Genomic DNA, 21,704 nt, shown 5'->3' with positions numbered 1-21,704 from the left:
GGTACCCAAAAGCCTCCCTACGCCATCTGAGATGCACAGTGTCCCTAATGGTGGGTTTGCAGAGGAATGGCATGTGGCTTCAATGTCAACGGCATGTATGTGTCGAGTGGGAGAGAAAAGAAGGCACCCAAGCCAGCTCCATTTCCTCATGGGCTTCCTCATTGTCAGCTCTGATGGCAAAAGGAATTTAGTGAAAGAGGCCTGGTTTGCTTCATATTGCAGTTTTGCCCCCATCTCTCTGAGGCCCAGAGGCAGTTAGAAAACTACTAGAATTCCAGGAGCATTATGTGAAAGCAGAAGGTTAGAGAGAGTCACTGTGTGGCAGCCTGCTTCTGGGGACCAGGAAGTTGTAGTTGGCAGAAGAGCCACATGGTCAAGAGCACAGTCTGAGGAGTTGGACAGCCTGGGTTCCAGCTCTGGCTTTGACATTGCCACCTGCATGACCTTGGCCAAGTCACTTTACTTTACTATGCCTCCATTTTCCATCTGTAAAATGGAGATGATGAAATAGCTACCTCCTAGGGGTGAGAGGAGGAGTGTCCCAGATTCAGACATTCTCCAATGGGAAACAATGAGGATTAAGCAATGAAAGTCACCCAGAGACGTGGCAGGCAAGCTGAGGACATGCATGTGTGAGCTCTCCTGAGAGAACGGTGTTGAGAGAAGGGCTAAGAGCCGATGTGACCCTGGGGCTTTGCTCTGGATGTGAGGAAACTAGCGAGAGCCTACTCCAGGACTTCGGGCTCCAGCCATGGAAAGAGACAGGTGCAGAGAGGGGCCTGCCTGCTGTGGGCTTTGCTACTGACCATCTGCCCTCCTACAGCCCCCAGGGGAGCCTTCAGACTAGGAACTGAGCAGCCCAAAGGAGCTTTCTGGAACAACTTTGCAGCAACGGCCACTAATGTAAAGGCATCTCTTAGGTCCCGGTTTCTATCATTAGTCTCCATTTGCTGTCACAGGATGAAGGCCCAGTGATTTGTGTTCCATGAAGTGTGCTTCCCGGAACATTAGGAAAGGGGGATTGGCATCATAGCAAAACCCAGAGAGGCCCTTCAGCTTCTAGGTAGGGAGCCGCACTCAGGGGGTGTCACTGAGAAAGAGAAGCCCTTCCCTTTGAGCTGTGGGAGCCCCACACCTCCAAATCTCTTCATCCAGCAAAAATACTCATCTTTTCATCCTGACATTGTGCTGAAATGATCAACTAGTGATGCCCTGAATTCAACAATCCATCTGCTGGTTTTTCAGCCAGTCCCACATTGGTGAGTTAAGTGGTAAGTAGAAGGAAGATTATAGTATGTCTAGTCCAGCCTCCTTTTATTGCAGAATAACAAACTGCTACCCAGAGAGATTTTTAACTTGCTCAAGAGCACATTCACATGCCACGAGACAGTCTCTGAGCCCCAATTTCCTTGTAGGTTTGTGAAACTATGTGACAAAATTGGGGTAAAGTCACGTTACCCAAAGTCTGGGTGGTATGTGAAGTGATGCTGTCTTATGACCTTTATGGTTCTGGTAAAATTAGAAACGCCACCGTCTAAGGCCATACCACCCTGAACGCGCCCGATCTCATCTGATCTCGGAAGCTAAGCAGGGTCGGGCCTGGTTAGTACTTGGATGGGAGAAACGCCACCAAATGTTTAGTACAAGTGAGTATGGGACGTACAAAACTTTACCTTGGGGTTCATAAGACAGTGAAATAGGGCCATTATCAAGAGGTGCTTTCTAAATAGGGAGCTCTGAGATGAGAGGACTGTGTATGACCATTGACTCTGGGCATGGGTTGACTTTTGGGAATCCCTCAACTTGTCAGTGCAGCATGTCAGCTAAGTAATGCTAGGAGAGTAATGGTCTAATACAAACTCCGTCCACAAATGAGAAGAACAGCAGCTCAGGTAGAAGCTTGCCTGCCGTTCATCTCCCCAGGGTGTCCCTCTCCCAAGCTCCAGGCAATGAGTGTCTCAGGGTAGGGACTGCCAGGGCCATCCTGCGAGCACGAGAGGGCAGTGCCCCGGTGACTGGGCATTCTCTGGGCTCTGTATACACCTGCACAAGCCGTCAGTGTATCTGACCGCCAGGTGCTGTAGAGGGGAATAAACACTCGGTCCTCATGGTGTCCTCACCTCCCTTCTTCAGAGAGATTTTGTTTCCCTTTTGGAGATCTCCCCATTCGGGCATATTAGGAGCCATCTTGTGATACCCAGTGTGTCTTCTCTGCCTTAAACAAGCTGGTGATATTGAGTATGTCACCTCCCAGCTGGGCCTCATGTCCCTCAGCTGTGAAAAAAAGAGGTGAGTGGCTGAACTAAAAGGCACGTGGAGGGCCAGGGCCAGTACTTGCCACCTTCTGTTCTCGGGGCCTCAACCAGTGCCAGGTACACAAGGCTGCTCAGAAAACACTCAGGAACCAGGGACTACACAGCCCCTTCCAGTGCTGACATGTGGGAACTATATTTAGAACAGGGGTAGTCAATCTTTTTATACCTACTGCCCACTTTTGTATCTCTGTTAGTAGTAAAATTTTCTAACCACCCACTGGTTCCACAGTAATGGTGATTTATAAAGTAGGGAAGTAACTTAACTTTATAAAATTTATAAAGCAGAGTTACAGCAAGTTAAAGCATATAATAATAATTACTTACCAAGTACTTTATGTTGGATTTTTGCTAATTTTGGCAGAATAAATCTTTATAAAACAACTTACTATAGTTAAATCTATCTTTTTATTTATACTTTGGTTGCTCTGCTACCGCCCACCATGAAAGCTGGAACGCCCACTAGTGGGCGGTAGGGACCAGGTTGACTACCACTGATTTGGAAGCTAGAAGCTCTCACGCTGTGACCTCTCTCACTTCAGTGGCTGACTTTGATCATGCTTTGAGGGAGGAGCTCCCTATTAGAGGGACTCATAAACGTGTGGTGAAGGCCTGTCCCAATCCAGCTTAAGAACTTGAAGAACTCAGCAGGGACCCAGAGATGGTAGCATTCGGCCCCCCGCATCTTTAGCCTCCCCTTCACTGTGTCTCTTTCCTCTTAACCTTAGCCATTTCCCACTAGCACCCTGCGCCCTTGTGTGCTCCCACCCAAGTCTACCTTCTTTGGTCAGCAATTCAGAACTCTGTATTCTTCCAACTTCCTGTAATACTCAAGACTGCTCACTTAGAGCCATCGTGTCTGAAGGATTGGGAGGACATTTTCATGAAGATGTCAGTGACCTTCTCAAGCGTATTTTCAATGGACAGGAAGTAATGCTGCCTTAGACCAATGACGGCTCCAACATGCTGCATTGCAAGCAGCCACCAAAGTCAAGTGCAAAAGAGAAGGTGGGTCACTGAGAGCACTCCACGAATCGCACACTGACTTCGCCTGTCTTTCCACCAGCACCTCCACGCTGTCCCCTCCTACAAAGCCTTCTTATGGGGCTGCTATCCCCACCGATATACCCTGGCTTGCCCACTCCACTTTGGGATGAGGCCAGCCCAGAATTCGTGATTCAGGGGACCTCCCTGACTCTTCCTAAAAACCTCTCCATGGTAGAATTTTTCTTTGCAAAAGTTCCAACTTAAGGCAAAATAGAACTGGGAAGTCTAAGCTGTAAAATAGCTAAGAAGGCCCTATGGAAGTTGACTCCAGCCAACAGCTGAGACTATGCACTGAATAAAGAAAATATTAATAACATTTCACATATCTTAAATTAGTAATAATAGCTACTAATGAGTTCTGTGCTATTAATTCCATTTACTACCCCTCCCTCCCTAGAAACTTTCCAGTCTCCCTCCCCTGCAGCTTTAATGAGATATTTGTAAATTCATTTTGCTTTGTTGCAGAAAATATTCACCCTAAGAAGCATTTGGAATGTGTGGGCTTGATCCTTGGGTGTCTTTAAGATTTTATTGGCTCCTACCTCCTGGGTCCTCACTGTGTGACTTGGAAGCCAGAGAGGGGAAAAGCTTTGGCTCACTTTTATTTAACTTATGTGGAGGCCAAATGAATACTTCTCAAACACTTTCCCAATTCCTGGTGTCATAGGGCCCTGGGCACCTGCCCTGGTCCTTCCCGCTGGATTTCACCTCCCGCCTTCCTCACAAAGGCCATCCGAGGCCAGCATTACTTCCTCCCCATTCACTTTCCAAAAGCTCCCCCCTCTCTTCCACCCACTTTGCCCTTGTTTTCTGTTTCCTACTGCACCCTCCCCAAGTTGTTCTGTTTCTTGTTATTCCCGACACTGACAACCTACTGGTCCCAGTGATTGCTGCGTAGACGTGCAGAGGTAAATCAGTTTGCCGGAAGTTTTTATTGCATGGGATGGCGGGGCAGGGGGCAGAGGTAGGCTTTCACAGGGACAGGACTACTGTGGTCACTTCTCAGAGATGCTTCTTTGCATTAAGGGACATTAGAGAATGTGAGAGTGCATCTGAGTGACAGGGTCATCTCCAGGAGTTACCTTTCTCGGGTGTAATTGAGCAATTTATAACAAGAATTGCATTTCTCTTTCTTCCTCATCTGCTAGGAGCCGCATTTTCAGCCATCTTTCGGTAGCACCAGACTAATTTTTTTTTTTAAGGATCCAGTCTAATGCATTTTTTTACCCTGGGACCTATCCCTCAGCTCTGTTAGGAAGCCTCACACTGATATTTGAGATCAAAGTGTCTCAAATAGTGTTGGCCCTGTAAAGAGGTAGTGCTGAAGCAGAATCCATGTTTGCACTCAGAGCCGGCCTTGTGTTTAGGCAGAACCCACCACTGCCTGCGTTGCAACGAGAAGGGCAACAGAAAGACCTCGTGTTCCACCCGAACTCATTTCTCTTACAAGTGCCTACAATCACATCATTTGAGAGGACAGATATACTTGGTTAGGTAGCATTTACTCATCTTTGGAATTTTCTAAAAGATAAAAATCCAAAAGGAACTGTGACCCATTACCTCTTCATAATTGCTATGAGTTAATACTATTGAATAGATTGTTTCCCTCCCTGCGGGGGGGGGGGCAGTCTGTGGGGACATGGAACACTGGGATGGTTGCAGGTGAGAATTAAAAATGGAACATGGGGTGTGAGGGCTGCAGGGGGTGAAGGAGAAAGTGTAAGAAATGAACTTGCCTGTTTCGCCAGGCGCAAGTCTTACCTGCAAGACTCACAGTCTGCTCAAAGCACCTGAAAACATCAAGTGATCATTAAAAGAGTGACAAACCCCAAGCAAAACAAATCAATGTTTCTGTTTTCATAAATCCGTAGAAAACAACATTTCTTTTTTTCCTCTTCAGCAGTTTCAAGCACAGGGCAAATATTTTCACACTACTCCATAAATCTAGAGTCTGTTGAACTAGGGGGAATTTCTTCTTCAATCGTCCCCCATAACAGCATCGAGAGGGAAAATAAAACCTCAGTAGCAAAGGCATAGACTTTTAGAGCCCGTCAACTCGCTGGAACAGGTCCTGGTTTCCACAGAGTCCTCGGCAGGCCGTATCCTGCATTCTGAGCAGATGAGGGCCTTGTAGGCCATCTAGCAGGGCAGTAAATTCCCATTTTAGGGCCCCCTCATGAAGCTGCCAGGCAGGGGGTATATATCGTCTACCAGAGCCTGAGGGTCGGAGATAGACAATTTGAAACAAAGCTGAAGAAGAGGTCATTCTGCCTCAGTGGCTATTCCAGGTAATTGAAATATATCCCTTTAAGGACTTGGAGCATCCTGGAGTTTTAATTATTTAGTAGGAAAGCTTTGGAAATGGTAGTATATATGTTCTTGAAAGCAGTGTGGTGGAAATGCTTTGAAAGCAGGTGGCTTAATATCTGAATCCCAGTTCTACACTTAAAACATGAATAAGCCTGAATTCAACACCTGCTTCCTCACCCAGCAGCCATGTGGCCTTGTCCTCCCTGAGTCTCAGTTAGGGAAACAGGCTGAAACGATGGTCCTGGCTCGTGGGGTGCCAGTGAGGATTAAGGGAGACAGTGCCTGCAAAGACTGCGGCAGTGTCTGGTGCAGTGTCAATGCTGAAGAGATGAGAGCTTCCATTATTAAAGGAAAATTGTATTATTAAAGGCCACTGGGAACAAGCAAGGCCATTCAATCTACAACTTTACACTTGACCCGATAGTGAGGCATGACTTGAAACAGGTCATAGACAGGTTTGTAGTATGTTTATAACCCTTCAGTCATCCTTTTTACCTACTTCCATTTCCCCTGGGGCTTTCTGCATGTTGAGTGATAGGTAAATCCCTATTATGGGGCTGGTGGCTGGTGACTCACTGAATCCGGGTCATGAAGGTCTGCAAGGGAGAGGATGTGGGATGTAGCACCAGGCACTCAGCAGGTACATGGTGCCCTGCCATGTAACAGACCCATGACACACAGCCAGCTCTCAGCCAAAGGCTAGTTGAACATGAGCAAACACATATTGCCAGGGTTTTGCTTCGGTATTGATGAAAGAGCCTCCATGCTCAGAACTAGCTGAAAAAGCTCAAAACAGCCCAAGGGGATTAGCCCTGCCTGCCCATTTCTCAATATCTCTGATTACCGGATGTTTCATGAAGTTAGTTGACTGTTTGAAGGGACATATTTTTAAATAAATGAGATATGGGAAGACATTGAAGCTCTAACAACTAATAACTGAGTGACCTGGGCAATGAATCATGTGACCTCCTGGAAGATGAGTTTCCTCCCTTATTAAAGGATAATAACTCTACCATGCTCCACCAGCAGGGGCACTGGGGTGCACTTTATCAGGGGCCTGAAAACCCGAGTTCCTGTCTGGCCGTTCCTACTACCTCACTGACTGACTTCGAGTAACTTTCTCAGCCTTTCTCGGCCTCAGATTTCCCAGCTCCAAAAGGATGGGCTTGGTATAAATAGCCTCACAAGTCCCTTTAGCTCTAAAACCCCATCAGCTTCTGAGAGTGTCAAGTCATAGCTGTGACTCAGTTTACCAAACTGCATAGCATCCTAGAAATGTAAAGTCAGTGGCACTAAGCACACTGTCACCTTTCAGTGAAGTTTTGTGGATGAATTAGCTGTAATATGTCAAATAACATAGATTCAAATGCTATCCTGTTAAAAATAAAAGCAATTAGAAATGGGCTATATGCAACGTAAGCTGTGTGTGTGTGTGTATGTGTATGTGTGTATGTGTGTATGTGTGTGTATGTGTGTGTGTATGTGTGTGTGTGTATGTGTGTGTGTATGTGTGTGTATGTGTGTGTGTATGTGTGTGTGTATGTGTGTATATGTGTGTGTATGTGTATGTGTGTATGTGTGTGTGTATGTGTGTGTATGTGTGTGTATGTGTGTGTGTATGTGTGTGTATGTGTGTATGTGTGTGTATGTGTGTGTATGTGTATGTGTGTATGTGTGTGTATGTGTGTGTATGTGTGTGTGTGTATGTGTGTATGTGTGTGTGTATGTGTATGTGTGTATGTGTGTGTATGTGTGTGTATGTGTGTGTGTATGTGTGTGTGTATGTGTGTATGTGTGTGTGTATGTGTGTGTATGTGTGTGTGTATGTGTGTGTGTATGTGTGTGTGTATGTGTGTATGTGTGTGTGTATGTGTGTGTATGTGTGTGTGTGTGTATGTGTGTGTGTGTGTGTGTGTGTATGTGTGTGTGTGTGTGTGTGTGTGTGTGTGTGTGTGTTGGGGGTGCTGTGTACAGTTTACAATGTCTATTTTGTTGCTGCTCATTCCTCACCTCTGCAAAACGCTACAGAGTCTGGAGGGACATTTGCAAGTCTGCCCAATGTCAGTCCCACTCGTAGAGCAGTCCATCTTCTGTGGAGTGTGTGTGACCTTTGCAGGTTGTCACATCCTGGGCATGGCACCAAGCTGTCCTCCAAGGGGGCTGGCGTGAAGGAGCAGGCCCCGAGCCACGGGGCGGTGCAAGTGGCAGTTTCCGGGCCCCGTGCCAACCTCCAGATAATTGCCAGCAGCGGGAGAGAGGTGGTCGAGGTTGGCGGAGCCTGTCTGACAGATAGTCCCCTGTTCACTGCTGCGGCATCATGGCAGAGAGAGGGAACGCTGAGAGCCAGGCTGCATGAGGAGGGGGGAGAAGGCAGAGGGCAAGGGAGGAGAAGGGAGAGTCAGAATGAGACAGACAGACAGACACAAACAATGAGACCACAGGAAAGAAAGAGACGGGAATCACAGAGCTATTAGCTCAAAAGAGAGAAAAACGGATTCGTGGATTGAGACAGATGGAGAAGAGCCAGAGACACAGAGAGAAATGCAGACACAAAAGGAGAGGAGGAGAACAGCTCTCTGTCCTGGAGCTTTGGCTCACCGCTGGCCTCTGGAGCTTTTAGGGGCTCAGCAAGAGAAGCGGCACCCCCAGATTCCACTGCATATATGCACAGAGGGGAAAATTGAAGAAAGCAGCTCTGTTTCTTTCTGAGCCTCATTGTTGATGCTCTGGTGGCAAAAGATGTTTAACGGAAGCAGCCAGGCTCGCATCCTTGTCTTGCCCCATCTCTTCTGGGCCCAGCCGGGGTGGTGGGGGTAATGAACCCATGTGGGGCTGACCTTCTCTTCTCTCCTCCACTGGCCCATGGGGTGGGGTGGACTCCAGTGGCTCCATGGCTGGCTGGGGAGGGAGGTGGCCATACAGGGATGTGTGGGAAGCCGCACATGAGGTATGAAATGAAGGTAATTGTCAGGTTGTAAAGATCAGAAGCTTCATTGGATGAGAAATAGAAAGAAAAATGTCCACTTGGCTGTCTAGGTGCCTAAAACCTATAAATAACAACATCCAACAACATTTACTAAGCACCTAATTTTGTGCCAGGAATTGCACTAAGCCCTTTGCTTATGCCCCGTATTTTACCAGCATACATCAGTGAAGCCTGTAGTTTTATTAGCCCCAATTTGCAGAGAGGCCTTGCAAGCCGTTTCCACAGGCTCGTCCCTAGCAGGCCAGAGTTTACCGTTTGGTGCCAACATGCAGATCAACTCACATACGATGATATTCATCGGACATCTGGTGTGAGACCGTGCTAGGGCCTGGCTGGTGGGAAGTGTGGCGGTGGGTGGTGGAGAAGAGGGGGGTGGAAGGAAAGGATGAGGAGCAAAGACAAATAGAGGCAGCAATGCTGCCCCAGAGAGCCTGCACCCCGAGGGGGGAGAGACGGCATGTGCTTCGGCTCTTATCAATACAATGGCAGAGGGTTGGGCTGAGAGATGTGCTCAGAGGGTCCACCAGTGCATGAGACTCATTCTGAATGGGAGAGACAGGCCAGCCACATGGCATGAGTTCAAAATGTGGGATTCTGAGGTGCAGAATTCTGAAGTGGGATTCTGGATGGAATCGCCCAAGCGGAGGCTCAGAGGCTGCAGAAATGGGCCACAGTCAGGTTAACTGATCCCTCACTTCACATCTGTTAGATAACTAGGAGGTCATCTGAGCGGGTAGGGAACAATAAAGGGCAAAGCTAGGCAGGCAGGTTGAAGTTGGACAGAGGAGAGAGTTAAATTCACGATGCAGTAGGCAGTGACTGAAGATGTCTGAGCAGAAATGATAGGCATGGGGCTGGGAATGAATGAATGGCCACATTCACTGATTCTTTCATACAGCTAATATTCACTGTGCATTCATTGTGTGCCTGGCCCTGTCCAGACAGATGGGCACAACGGCGAACAAAGCAGGCAGAGTTCCCTGCCTCGTGGTGCTCAAATTCTTGCAGGGACACATGCATTTTATGCTTTATCTACCAATAATGATACAGTGTCCATAAGGGTGGGACTTTGAGGGTTCAAGAGCAAGCAGGGATCAACCCCCGGGAAGTCCCCAGTGCCGCTGTGTAAAAACAGCTAAGGAACAAACAGCACAGGGACTTCTGGGGCCTGCAATAGGAGGAGTCACAGAAAGGTTATATTAGAGAGGACTCTCTTGGTTGCAATTAGCAAATTAAAAGGTGATTTATAGGTATAGGTCGCCAAACTCCTCAAACACCGGAACGGGAGCTGGCCTGATGCATGACTAGAATTGGGAACTCTTTGCCATCCATCCTCCGGTCACTACTGAGGTTTCTCTGTGGATGCTACGTCATTTCCTCAAATGACTGTGGCTGAGGATTTGCCGTCGGCCCCTACAGTTTTATATCCTGACAGCTCCACAGCCAGATGGGAAAGCTGGCCTCCTCTGTTCAGCTGCTTTTTGAAACTCCTAGCAAAGCACCCTGACTGTCCTAGCTTGGGAAACGTGCCCACCCCTTGGGCCAATCTGATAGCCAAAGAGATGAATTTCTGTGGTGCACCCAGACTGAGTTACCCATGTCCCTTTGTGGCTAGTAGAGATGGAAGGGGAACGAAAATAATTGATATCTGCTACTAGGATTGTGACAACTTAAAACCCACTTTACTTAATGGACAATTATGCTGAGTGGTGCCCCAACACTTCTCCAAAATATATAATAAAAGGTCATTCCTACTCAATTATGTCTGGGGCCCAGATATTACTCCCCCCGCCCCCACAAATTACAATCTGATGCCATGGCACAATTTAGAGAAAGGAAATGCACCCTGTGAATGAGCTCTCCTGGGGGAAGGTAAAGCGGATTATTTTTAAAAAGACAGTGTTGGGGTGGGGAAGAGTGCAATCATTCAGAACAAAACCAGTACCAGCAAGTTCCAGGGATCACCAGAGCTGCATGAGCAGAGCCTCCTGCCCGTGACCCCAGAGACGAGGCAGGATTGTCGCCTCCTCCTAGCTGCCACCCCCACCTCCCCACAGGACTGGGGACACAGTCAGGAACAGTACCTTCAGCTAGAGGCTCTTCATTAGCCGAGAAGGCCAGCCCTGCAGGAGATCCCTAGCCGTGGAACAAGAACAATTTGAAAGGAGGCAGGAGGCATGAAGCCCGAATGGTTCTCCAGTGGGGGGATGGTGGGACTAAGTAGGAACTCAAGCAAAGAGAACCGAAGGGGGACTGAGTGGGGCCGTCATTCAGGAAAGAAAAAGGATGCTTGCTGTCAGGGGAGAGGGCAGCATCTTCCCTAGGGAGGAGAAATCAAAAGCAAAATAAAGACCAACTTTAACAACAACAACAAAAAAATCAATGTTTCAAAAACACATATCCATCCTTCCAGAGAGAAGTTCTAGTAACTTAGAGAAGAGACACAGCTTGCTCCACTGTGAAGAATATTGGGCTAGAGGCAGAAGCTAGGGGTGTGGCCTCGCTTGTATTTATATCAACGACTCACTGACTTTATTTCCCCGTTTGTAAAACGAGCTGGCAATCCCCACCTGCATTCAGCACAATATCGTGTGAGGGTCCACTGAGATGAGGAATAGAAAAGCAGTTTTTAAAATATTAAGCCACTCTATTGTATAATAATTAGTTAGGTGAGGTGAATAATTAGACAATGACAGAAATTGGGTCATTAGAACCCCAGAAGGGAGGAGAAAGTGAAGGAGGCTGTTTAAGACTCAGGATTCAGGTGACCTGGCATTCTGGTAAATGACATGAATGGAAGAAAATGATGCTGTGTTTTTAAAATGCTGTATGTGATTCCTGAGTACCTACGGCAGTCTCAGTCCCTTGCAAGATGTCGAAGATAATGTGTAAGAAGGACAAGATAAAGTTCCCGAGCCTTGCTGTGTAGCAAACAAGATAAACCTGTACAATTAAATGCAACTCACAGCATGAATTATGATAAAAAACCATGCTGGGGTGTTGATACTAAAAGTCACAAGGGGTCAGAGTAGAGCTCCATGGGCTGGTAAACCAGGGAGGGGTGGCCCTGCAGTTTCTCTTTGGATAGGGAGACAGAGAAATGGAGAGAGGACATGGGGAACATTATTAAGGTGCAGGTCAGGAAGGCCATAGTGATGGCATGTGTGCATGGCCAGGGTGGGGAGAACAGTATATCAGATGGGGGTGATGGGCTGTCATCTTAGAAAGGGCATTATGGCCCTGGCCGGTTGGCTCAGCGGTAGAGCGTCGGCCTAGCGTGCAGAGGACCCGGGTTCGATTCCCGGCCAGGGCACACAGGAGAAGCGCCCATTTGCTTCTCCACCCCTCCGCCGCGCCTTTCTCTCTGTCTCTCTCTTCCCCTCCCGCAGCCAAGGCTCCACTGGAGCAAAGATGGCCCGGGCGCTGGGGATGGCTCTGTGGCCTCTGCCTCAGGCGCTAGAGTGGCTCTGGTCGCAACATGGCGACGCCCAGGATGGGCAGATCATCGCCCCCTGGTGGGCAGAGCATCGCCCCATGGTGGGCGTGCCGGGTGGATCCCAGTCGGGCGCATGCGGGAGTCTGTCTGACTGTCTCTCCCTGTTTCCAGCTTCAGAAAAAAATAAATAAATAAATAATAAAAAATAAAAAAGGGCATTATGTCCAGTTGCAGAAAGCCCTGCCACCAGATGAAGGAACTGACCATAAAAGAAAGGGAGGCCATTGGAGAGGTTGGAGCAAATGAACTGGTTTGACCACGTGGCCCTTTGGGAAGGTGGACCACAGGTGCTGAATGCCGAATCAACAGGAGAGGGTGAGGCTGGTGGCAACATACTCTGACGAAAGGAGCTCAGGAACACAGAGGGGTGATGGTCACATGGCTGCAGAGGGGATGAAAATAACAGAGGAAGAGATGGCAAGGCTGTATACCTAATTTCCTGTGGGGAATGCGGGATGTTGTGGAGTAAAAAGAGATATAACAGTTGCCTCAATCTTAAAGAACTGGGTTAGTTACAGGGAGGTATAAGCATATATTGACTGTCTCTTGTACCTCGCACTGTTGGAGACAAAAAAGGCTTCCAAGAAAAGTGACATGTCCATAAAGTCTTTATGGTCATGTACATCCGGTATCAGAGTGAGTATAAAGCATGCAGAGAGAGAGAAAACAGCATTAGACAAGGCAAAGGCAAGGAGGTGTGGGAAAGAGAGCCCCCAGGTGTGGGATGTCTCTAATCACATGTGTAATGGGAGAAGGTTAGAGAACTTGAACTTTATGCAGGAGGTGTGGGAAGCTGTAGAAGGCTTTGTAGCAAGGGTGAGACACTGTCAGATTTTCTTGTAGCTGTTTGTACAGAAATAGGGAGTTGAGAAGTATTGATAATCCCAAAATGAAGTGTTATATGACTCTGAAAGCATTCTCTTCTCACTTGGAACTGAGGGAGTTACATTAGTCTCTTACTATTCATATGTCTCTGCCTTTATTTTTATAGGTACTGCCTTCTGGCTTAATAAATGTTATTGCTATATTTTTTGGTGCATAAATAATCATCATATTTAGAGCAGCATCATTGTAGATCGCAGTCGGGTTCCCATCTTTGTGTCATTGACTGTTTTGTGCCCTGAGTTCAACCTTGTCTGATACATGTCTGATATTAGAGTCAGGATCTCTTGTTGTTTTGTTTGCTTGTTTGCCTTTGCTGATTCAGCCTTCACTCATCCTTTTATTTTCAACTTTCCAGTTTCTGTTTTCTGTCTCCTGTACACAGCATATAATTGTTTCTTGTTTTGCTCTGTAATTTAAACTGAGTCTATTTCTTCTGATTAATAAATTTTGGCATTTATATTTTTTGATATGAAAGATATGCTTGGACTTAGTCTTAATATCATATGCTTTCTAATTTTATTTTTTACTTTATGATCTGTGCTTTCTTTTGTTTTTTAATTTGGTATATGTGTGGGTTCATAATGATAGTTTAAAAGTTTTGATATTTTTCATTTTTGAAATGGTTATCTCTCTAATACTAAATATAGTACACTTGATCTTTTAATGTTCATTGTAGCTATTGACTGTCAACTCTGTAAGATGATAAAACTTATATACTTATTTTTCCACCTCTCATTTTCTTTTCTGTGTGTGTGTGTGTGTGTGTGTGTGTGTGTGTGTGTGTGTGTGTGTGTTATTCTGAAGTTAGAAGCAGGGAGGCCGTCAGACAGAATCCCGCATGCACCTGACCGGGATCCACTCAGCATGCCCACTACGGAGCGATGCTCTGCCCATTGGCCGTAGCTCCATTGCTGCTGGAGCCATTCCAGCACCTGAGGCAGAGGCCGTGGAACTATCCTCAGTGCCCGGGCCAACTTTGCTCCAATGGAGCTTTGGCTGGGCTGTGGGAGGGGAAGAGAGAGATAGAGAGGAAGAAAAGATAGAGAGGAAGGAAAGAGGGAAGGTTGGAGAAGCAGCTGGGTGCTTCTCCTGTGTGCCCTGACCAGGAATCAAACCCAGGACTTCCACACGCCAGTCTGGCACTCTACCACTGAGCCAACTGGCCAGAGCCTCATTTTCTTATTTTACCCAATTTTAGTTGATGGTTATGAGGATGTTGGTGATAATGATGATGATGATGATGATGATAGGACGATAATAAATCTGCTAATCTTAACTTTATAATTTTTAATACACATTTTTTCCCCATTTTTTGGTTCATTAACCCTAAGTGATAACTTTTGACCCTTGGCTGCTTCCCACCTTCTCTCTCCTTTACCTTCAGTATTTGGTTGGATTCATTGTTTTTCATGTTTTAATTATCCTTTACATTATTTTCTCAAACCATAATTGCAACAGGTTTTTTTGTCTCCATCTTACGATGAATTGTTAAAAACCCAGTAGCAACCTTTCTGCCTAGTTTTTCCATTCTCTACTGGTTGGGTAAAGTTTCAGCCTCTACTTTATTCCAGATAAGATCCTGGTAAACACAATTTCTGGGTTACTCAACATTTAGTGCAGCATTAGTACTTGAATAAAAGCTTGAGCCAAAGGTCTTTTAATTTTTTTGTTGTTGTTGTTAATTCTCAATGAGGTTTGGTAAACAAGGTTCCACTGTCTTCTGGCAGAACATGTTACTATGGAAAACTCTGAAATCAACCTAATTCTCCCATCTTAGAAAAGAAACTTTAGTCTTGTTTTTGTTATATTATGTGTGTTTTGGTTTTTTGTTTGGATGGTAAAAAGTCTTTCTCTACCTGTTGCATTGATGGTTCGGTATTAACTCCTTCTGGGACAGTTTATGTTTTGGTTTTGCTCTGTATGTAGACTTAAGTATCTTATTTCCTGAAAATGCTTTGTAATTCTATTTCTCCAGATACATTTTCTGTTCTATTTTGCTCAGTACCCTTCATCAATATGGCTTGGTCTATTTGTGCATTATACATATGTCTAGCAAGTCTATATAATTTCCATAGCTATAGTGTTCTTTTTCTATTCCTTCTAAACTGTTCGTTTCCATTTAATTTGCTTAATTTATCAATCTTGTTTTTAAACCCACTTTTTTTGTGTGTGAGCAGCATCTGTTGAACTTTTTGTGGCCTCTAATGGCTCCTTAATTTGGGGGATGATGTTGTTTCTCCCCCACTTCTTTTCTGAGCTCTGCTAGCTCATTTTTTGTCTCTTTCAGTGGTCTTGACATTTCTTCCTTGAGTGCTTGTTTTATACGTGATCTTTTTCATTGAAGTTCTTTGCTATTGTTTGTCTATGCTCATTTGCTCGGCACTTTTCTTTGGCTCTATGGCGACACAATCTGGTTATGCGTGGTCTGTTTGTTTTCTCTAATCATTACCTTCTTTTCTTGCAGAATCTTTGTAGAGCTCTTCTGATGCTTTTTTTTATTCTGACTCATAAGTTGACGAGACAAGCTTTTATTAACCAACTATTCTGCAGAATGTTAATGGGCCTGGGGTCAGGACATAATACCATCCAGCAGAGAGTCTCTTTTATTTATTATGGTGCATAATATGACACACGAGCATATGTGTACATGTCAATTTAGCCTTGACTTCCTCACAGAAGACAGAAGAGATTAGCAGTTGCAAGACTGATTAGTATAAACCTATCTTCTCCAATCTGCCCTCTCAGCAGATTGCTTTCTGCAGAGACGGCTTACCTCGGTGTTCTCTTGTTCGTACCACCTCCCCTGCTTCTAGATGGAGTCAACCAGGCTCCAGGGATGCTCTCACAGACAGTCCATTCTCCATAGACCAGTTGTCCCCACAAAGAGAGTGTTGGTTCTGCCTTCTCTGATAAACTGTGCTCTGCCAGCATTGTTTGAAGTCTTCAGCAGCAGACATCTTTCAACATCTACCTGCCCCTGGTGGAAATTTCACTGCATTTAGAAGCCCTTCCTCCACAAAACTGAAGTTTGCACTTCTGCTTCTCATTTCCCTTGTCATTTTGGAATGAATTCAGAAAGAAGTAAGCAGGGCTGTCTAAACACTGCCATCTTTAAAGAAGTGATTTAAAGAAGTTCCTGTCTTCCTCTCTCGGGATCTCCAGCTCCTAATAGATACTATATTTGGAGATGGGAGATGCTCAATAAGTACTTGTTAAGTGGAATGAATGACTAAAGGAATGAATGATTCTCAAATGTAGTAGCTGAGATCTAATCACTTTTAAAGCCTCTATTCAAAAGAACTTCAACAACAAATTCTCTGAGTTTCTCCTTGCAACAGCAAAACGAGGCATATTTTCCAAGGTGTTTCTTGTGGTTCAGAGATCTCCTGCTCACTCTTCTCCCATCTTTCATTTTATTTTCTTAGCATCCTGCTGTCATTCACTATCTGAGCCAAGTCCAAACACCTAGTAGATGTGCAACAGTAAATTCTACAAGAATACTTGATATAGAGTTTTATTTCCTTTCTAGTCTGGTAAGCAGCTTTAGTTTCTATGAATGCATTTTGAATTGGTTTATTTCTTCTCCTTGACTTACTTCTCTTTTTCAATTTTTTAAAATTTATTGATTGATTTTAGAGAGAAAAGGGGGGGAGAAAAAGAGAGAGAGAGAAAGACAAAGAAAAACATTAATCCCTGTTTCACATAGTTGTGCACTTGGTTGATTCTTGTATGTGCTCAGACCACAGATCGAACCCGGGACCTTGGTATATCAAGATAACACTCTAACCAACTGAGCTACCCAGCCAGGGCCTCTCTTTATCTTACTTCTGAAATTGGAAGAGCTCTGTTTCCTCCTTACCGTGAATCATCAGATAGATAAAGGCAGATGACTCTATTCTGTACCCTGTTTTACTAAGGAATGTAGGTAATTGTCCACACTTCCTTCAGCAACAGGCCCCTGGGTCCCACAAGGGCCAGGACTCCATCCAGATGCAGCCGGGAGCAAAGATCCTTTGAGAAGCTGCACGCCACAGACACAGACACTCATTTCAGCCATTGTGAACTCCGTGGGGGCTTTGACCGTGGGCGTGATCCAGGGAAACTTCTGCTTGGCTCAGTCAGAATAGCTCCTGGGTCCAGACTGCTCTGGTCTCCTTTTGGAGATTTTGACTCAAGGAATCCACTCTTCCAGTCTCTTGAGAACAAGCAGTTTGTCACAGACTATTCTTTTGCCTTCCTACACAATGGGCACATGAGAAGTATTGTGTTAATTTCTGATTTTCCTTGGGTTAAAACCAAAAACTGTCCTTCTGACTCAAAACATTTCATTGTCTAATCCCTAACAAGATTCCTCATTCCTTTTAGAGATCTTCAATGGATGCTTTCCTTTGTTTTTTGTTGTTGTTTATTTCTTTTTGTCTTAAGTCTCTCATACTCATCCAAATTGCTCACGCTCTGTATCTTTCTCAGTGCTCTGCTGCCCAGGTCAACAGACATGGAGTCCCCAGATATGTCAACTGCCCATGGAGTGTTCCTGCCGGCTGGTAGGACAGTAGGCAAGAGAGGGTCTGAGAGAAGCACACTACAGTCCATCCTAGTATTCCTAATAAAAGCACAGTCATCAGCCACCTCTGCCCGCAGCTAAGAGTATCAATGCTCCTTGATTCAGACATGCATCGATACCACCCCCACGGCCCACATCACCAAGCCGGAGCTCCCTCTAACTGCCTGAAAACCCACGTTCGTCCCCACCCTAACCCTAGATGGGTTTTCACTGGGGGCACCAAGCATCCTAGTCTGTCCAGAATTTTATCTGGTGTCCTATCCAGTTAAGCAATAGTCCCTGTCAGAAGTACTTTTCATATGATAAAGTATATGCTCTACTTAGTTTAATTTAATGGTTAATTTCCAAAAGGCAGCATGAGTCAGAATTTCTCTAATTTTAAGAAAAGCTCTTCTCTTCTTACATTTTTACAAGAAGATTAGTACTCACCAAGACAATGAAGCAGACAGGGACCTGAAGTACAGGCACATAAATAACCTGAGGGCCTGACCAGGTGGTGGTGCAGTGAATAGAGCATCAGCCTTGGACACTGAGGACCCAGGTTCGAAACCTCCAGTTGCCGCCTTGAGTGCGGGCTCAACAGCTTGAGCATGGAGTTGCCTAGTGGGTTTGGGATCATAGACATGAGCTCAAAGTTACTGGCTTGAACAAGGGGTCACTGGCTCAGCTGGAGCCCGCTGCTCAAGGAACATATCAGAAAGTAATCAATGAACAACTAAGGTACTGCTACTGTGAGTTGATGTTTCTCATCTCTCTCCCTTCCTGTCTGTCTGTATATATATATCTGGGGGGGGGGACCTCAGTGGTCAGGAGATCAGGGAAATGTTGGCACCACTAGGGTGGCCAGACAGGCTCATAAATGTTCTGTGTGGGGCTTAAAAGAAAAATCTATCCCAAAGATTGGGGGGTAGGGGAGGTCAGGACTCCAGTCTCATGGGAGGTATTTAAGGTAATACAATCCTAAGGTCAGAAAGAAGAGCATTTTGGGAAGAAAAGAATTTTACATGGCTGTCTCTACTCCTTCTTTGCTTCTTTGGCCAGTGATTTCTCTCTGTTGTTTCATTTATGGCAATAACTTCAGGTCTTGGGTCTGGTCATAATGGTGATCTATGTATGCCATCTACAGTGGGCATGGATAATGAATCCTATTTTATTTCTTAATTAAGAATTTGAAAGTACCGCAAATTACTACAATTAACATGGATTTTCTTCCTCATTTATTAACTTATTTAGATGCCTGAAATTGCACCCTTAGCTTAAACCAACTGCAAGTTTCAGAGCCTGTTAAAATATATAGCATTCATTAAAATATTAATCCCCCCCAGCACTGAAGTTGCAATTGGGAAATAGTGGTGTTATCTATGTATGTAAAAGGCTTTCTCTAAAAATATATTTGTTGAATTCAGTTCATCCGGCTTGGTAATTTAAAAAGTTGAATTTATTGCCTGACTAAGTGGTGGTGCAGTGGATAGAGCGTCGAACTGGGATGCGGAGGACCCAGGTTCGAGACCCCAAAGTCGCCAGCTGGAGTGCGGGCTCAGCTGGTTTGAGCAAAGTTCACCAGCTTGGACCCAAGGTCACTGGCTTGAGCAAGGGATTACTCAGTCTGCTGTAGCCCCAAGGTCAAGGCACATATGAAAAAGCAATCAATGAACAACTAAGGTGTCGCAATGAAAAACTAATGATTAATGCTTCTCATCTCTCTCCGTTTCTGTCTGTCTATCCCTATCTATCCCTCTCTCTGACTCTCTCTCTGTCTCTGTAAAAAAAAAAAAAAAAAAGTTGAATTTATTGACAATCTTTTGTGTGACCAAAATAACCTAAGATTTTCAAAAAAGCTCTCTGTTATATTGACTTTAACCAGTGTTTTTCTTCCTAAGTCCTTGGGGATATGAGCATCGCCATATTTTTAGAAGTTTAGTGCTCACCAAAGGATAAAAATTACAATTTGAGGATGATTGAAGCCATCTAACCAATTTGAAAACAATAGTAGGTTGATTAAACTGTTTAGCTTCAAATTACCTAGTAGTTTTGAAGATTCAATCTTCATCTTCATTCTCGGGTTTTTGTATTTGTATTTAGTTTTATTTCCAACTGGTATGCATGGAGACAGAGCTCAAGACACAGTGGTAGAAATTAACCAAAACTATGCTTCAGAAACGCAAACCCTTTGGTGTGAGCCAGCAGCCACTAGAACTACAGCCAGCAGGGGTGTAAATGGGTCCAGTCCTACCAGAAAGCAACTGGGAAATAGCATCTCAAAGGCTTAACAGATGCAAACCCTTTGAAGTTGAACTATTTCACTTCAAGGATTTTCTCTTAGGAAAGAATGACAAATGTATACCAAGAATTAGCTAACAATGACATTCATGGCAGCCCTGTTTATAACAAATAAAACAGGTAAAATAAAATACCAAAATGTGTAGCAATAAAAGATTGAGTAAATTTGGTACAACCTTACATTGGAATAATGAACAGCTATTAAAAACTACATGGTTTATATTTGTTATATATAACTACATTAATCCAAAACTTAGTAGCTTAATAACAAACACATATTATTCTCACAGTATCTGTGGGTCAGCAATCCATGGACATGGCTGAGCTGGATCTTCTGACTCAGGGTCTCTCACAATCTCTAGGCTTACCTTGGAGAGGATCTGTAGATAATACTTTCAGACTCACGCATGCGATTATTGGTGGGATTCAGTTCCTCCAGCCCAATGTTTGGAGGTTTCCCTCAGTTCTTTGCCTCAGTTTCACTACCCTATTTTTCTGTAGAGCAGCTCATAACATAGCAATTGGCTTCAGCACAGAAAGCAAGCCAGAAAAAGAGCAAGAGAGGGTGAACAAGAGAGCAGTCAGAGACTTTTTGAAACCCAGTCTAAGAACTGACATCCCATCACACTCGCCATATTCTACTGGTTAGAAGGAAGTCAGGGGTCCAGCACATGCTCCAGGGGAGTGGATTACACAGTACGAGAAACAAGAAGGCGGGGATCATTGGGAACATCTTAGAAACCATCTACCGTATAGTTGAAGTTTATTTATTGAAAAAAGATATTCATAACATTTTATTCAATGAAATAAAAGCAGGTCACAAAATAGTATGATCTCAGTTTTGTAAACTAAAAATAGGAAAATATATATCCGTATATCCACAAACATTCATGAAAAATCTCTAAGGGTTCCATGGGTTAACAGCGGTTATACCTGGAGAGTAGGATCACAGATAAGTTTTATGTCCTATTTCCTAAACTATATTTTCTGTTCTTTTCTAAAATGAGCATGGATTGTTTACAACTTTAAAAAGAGTAAATGTTATTAAGTTAAAAAACAAAGCAATTTAAATCCTCTAGATTTCTTGTTTCTGACCTCCATTGTTTGTCTTGACAGCACTATTTCTTGCTTGCCACTTGAAGTCAACTAAATACAAGTTCGCAGGATCTTTATAGAATCCACTGATTCCACCGTGACCAAGGACATTGTGAGTATGTTCTAGAACTTGTCATTATGTTTGTGTCTTCTAAAACAACCATTATCACCAAAAACGCTACCATGAAAAACTAAAATTATTTCACCCTCGGAGGTCTCTAGGACCACATGGAAATGTGATTGACTTGAGAGAACTGAGTCCCAGGGTAATATTCTTTCCCTTGAACCAGTGTCTTCCCAGCTCAGTTCCAATTCCACATGACCACCTTCTCTGCAAAATTTTAGAAGAACAATTTCGATTTACGTGTCAAAAATAGACAAACAGATCTGGCACTGCTGAACATATTTATAAATTTGAGAAAGAAGAGGAGATAACTGAGTTAAAAGATAAACTCATTTATCATCCACACACCTCATTAGTGTTCCTGTGTAATGTCACCAGGAGGGCCTGAGTGGGGATACCACTGGTTCAGGGTAGGAGTAACATTTCTAGCAATGTAAGTACTGTTGTCTTAGGTTGTTTACTGATGAAAACTACCATTTTGCCAAACATAGATTTTTGTTGTTTGATAAGTAGACAGCTGTTCTATTCCTAGATAGAACACAATGAAAGCTGCTTAGGATGGGTGAGCTGGTATTCATGGGGTAAGCAGTAGTTTCCAAGATGGC

General features: G+C 44.5%; 1 protein-coding gene across 4 annotated transcripts in view; it reads left to right on the top strand.

The window, feature by feature from the left end:
- The window catches only part of LOC136315157 (urea transporter 2-like), a 452,042-nt gene that overhangs the window by 284,263 nt on the left and 146,075 nt on the right, over positions 1-21,704 (top strand). For 2 of the 4 annotated variants that reach the window (XM_066246481.1, XM_066246482.1), the window contains one exon: positions 20,997-21,087. The gene's annotated coding sequence lies outside the window, so the exon portion shown is untranslated. Of the gene's footprint in view, positions 1-12,387; positions 12,467-20,996; positions 21,092-21,704 lie in introns of those variants that run through there. The other 2 variants (XM_066246483.1, XM_066246484.1) reach the window with 2 other exon arrangements.

This window comes from Saccopteryx bilineata, chromosome 11, assembly GCF_036850765.1.
Source record: "Saccopteryx bilineata isolate mSacBil1 chromosome 11, mSacBil1_pri_phased_curated, whole genome shotgun sequence".
In the NCBI taxonomy this organism is placed as follows: Eukaryota; Metazoa; Chordata; class Mammalia; order Chiroptera; family Emballonuridae; genus Saccopteryx; species Saccopteryx bilineata.
Note: the sequence above shows the minus strand (reverse complement) of the source record. Positions and strands in the feature narration are given on the sequence as shown.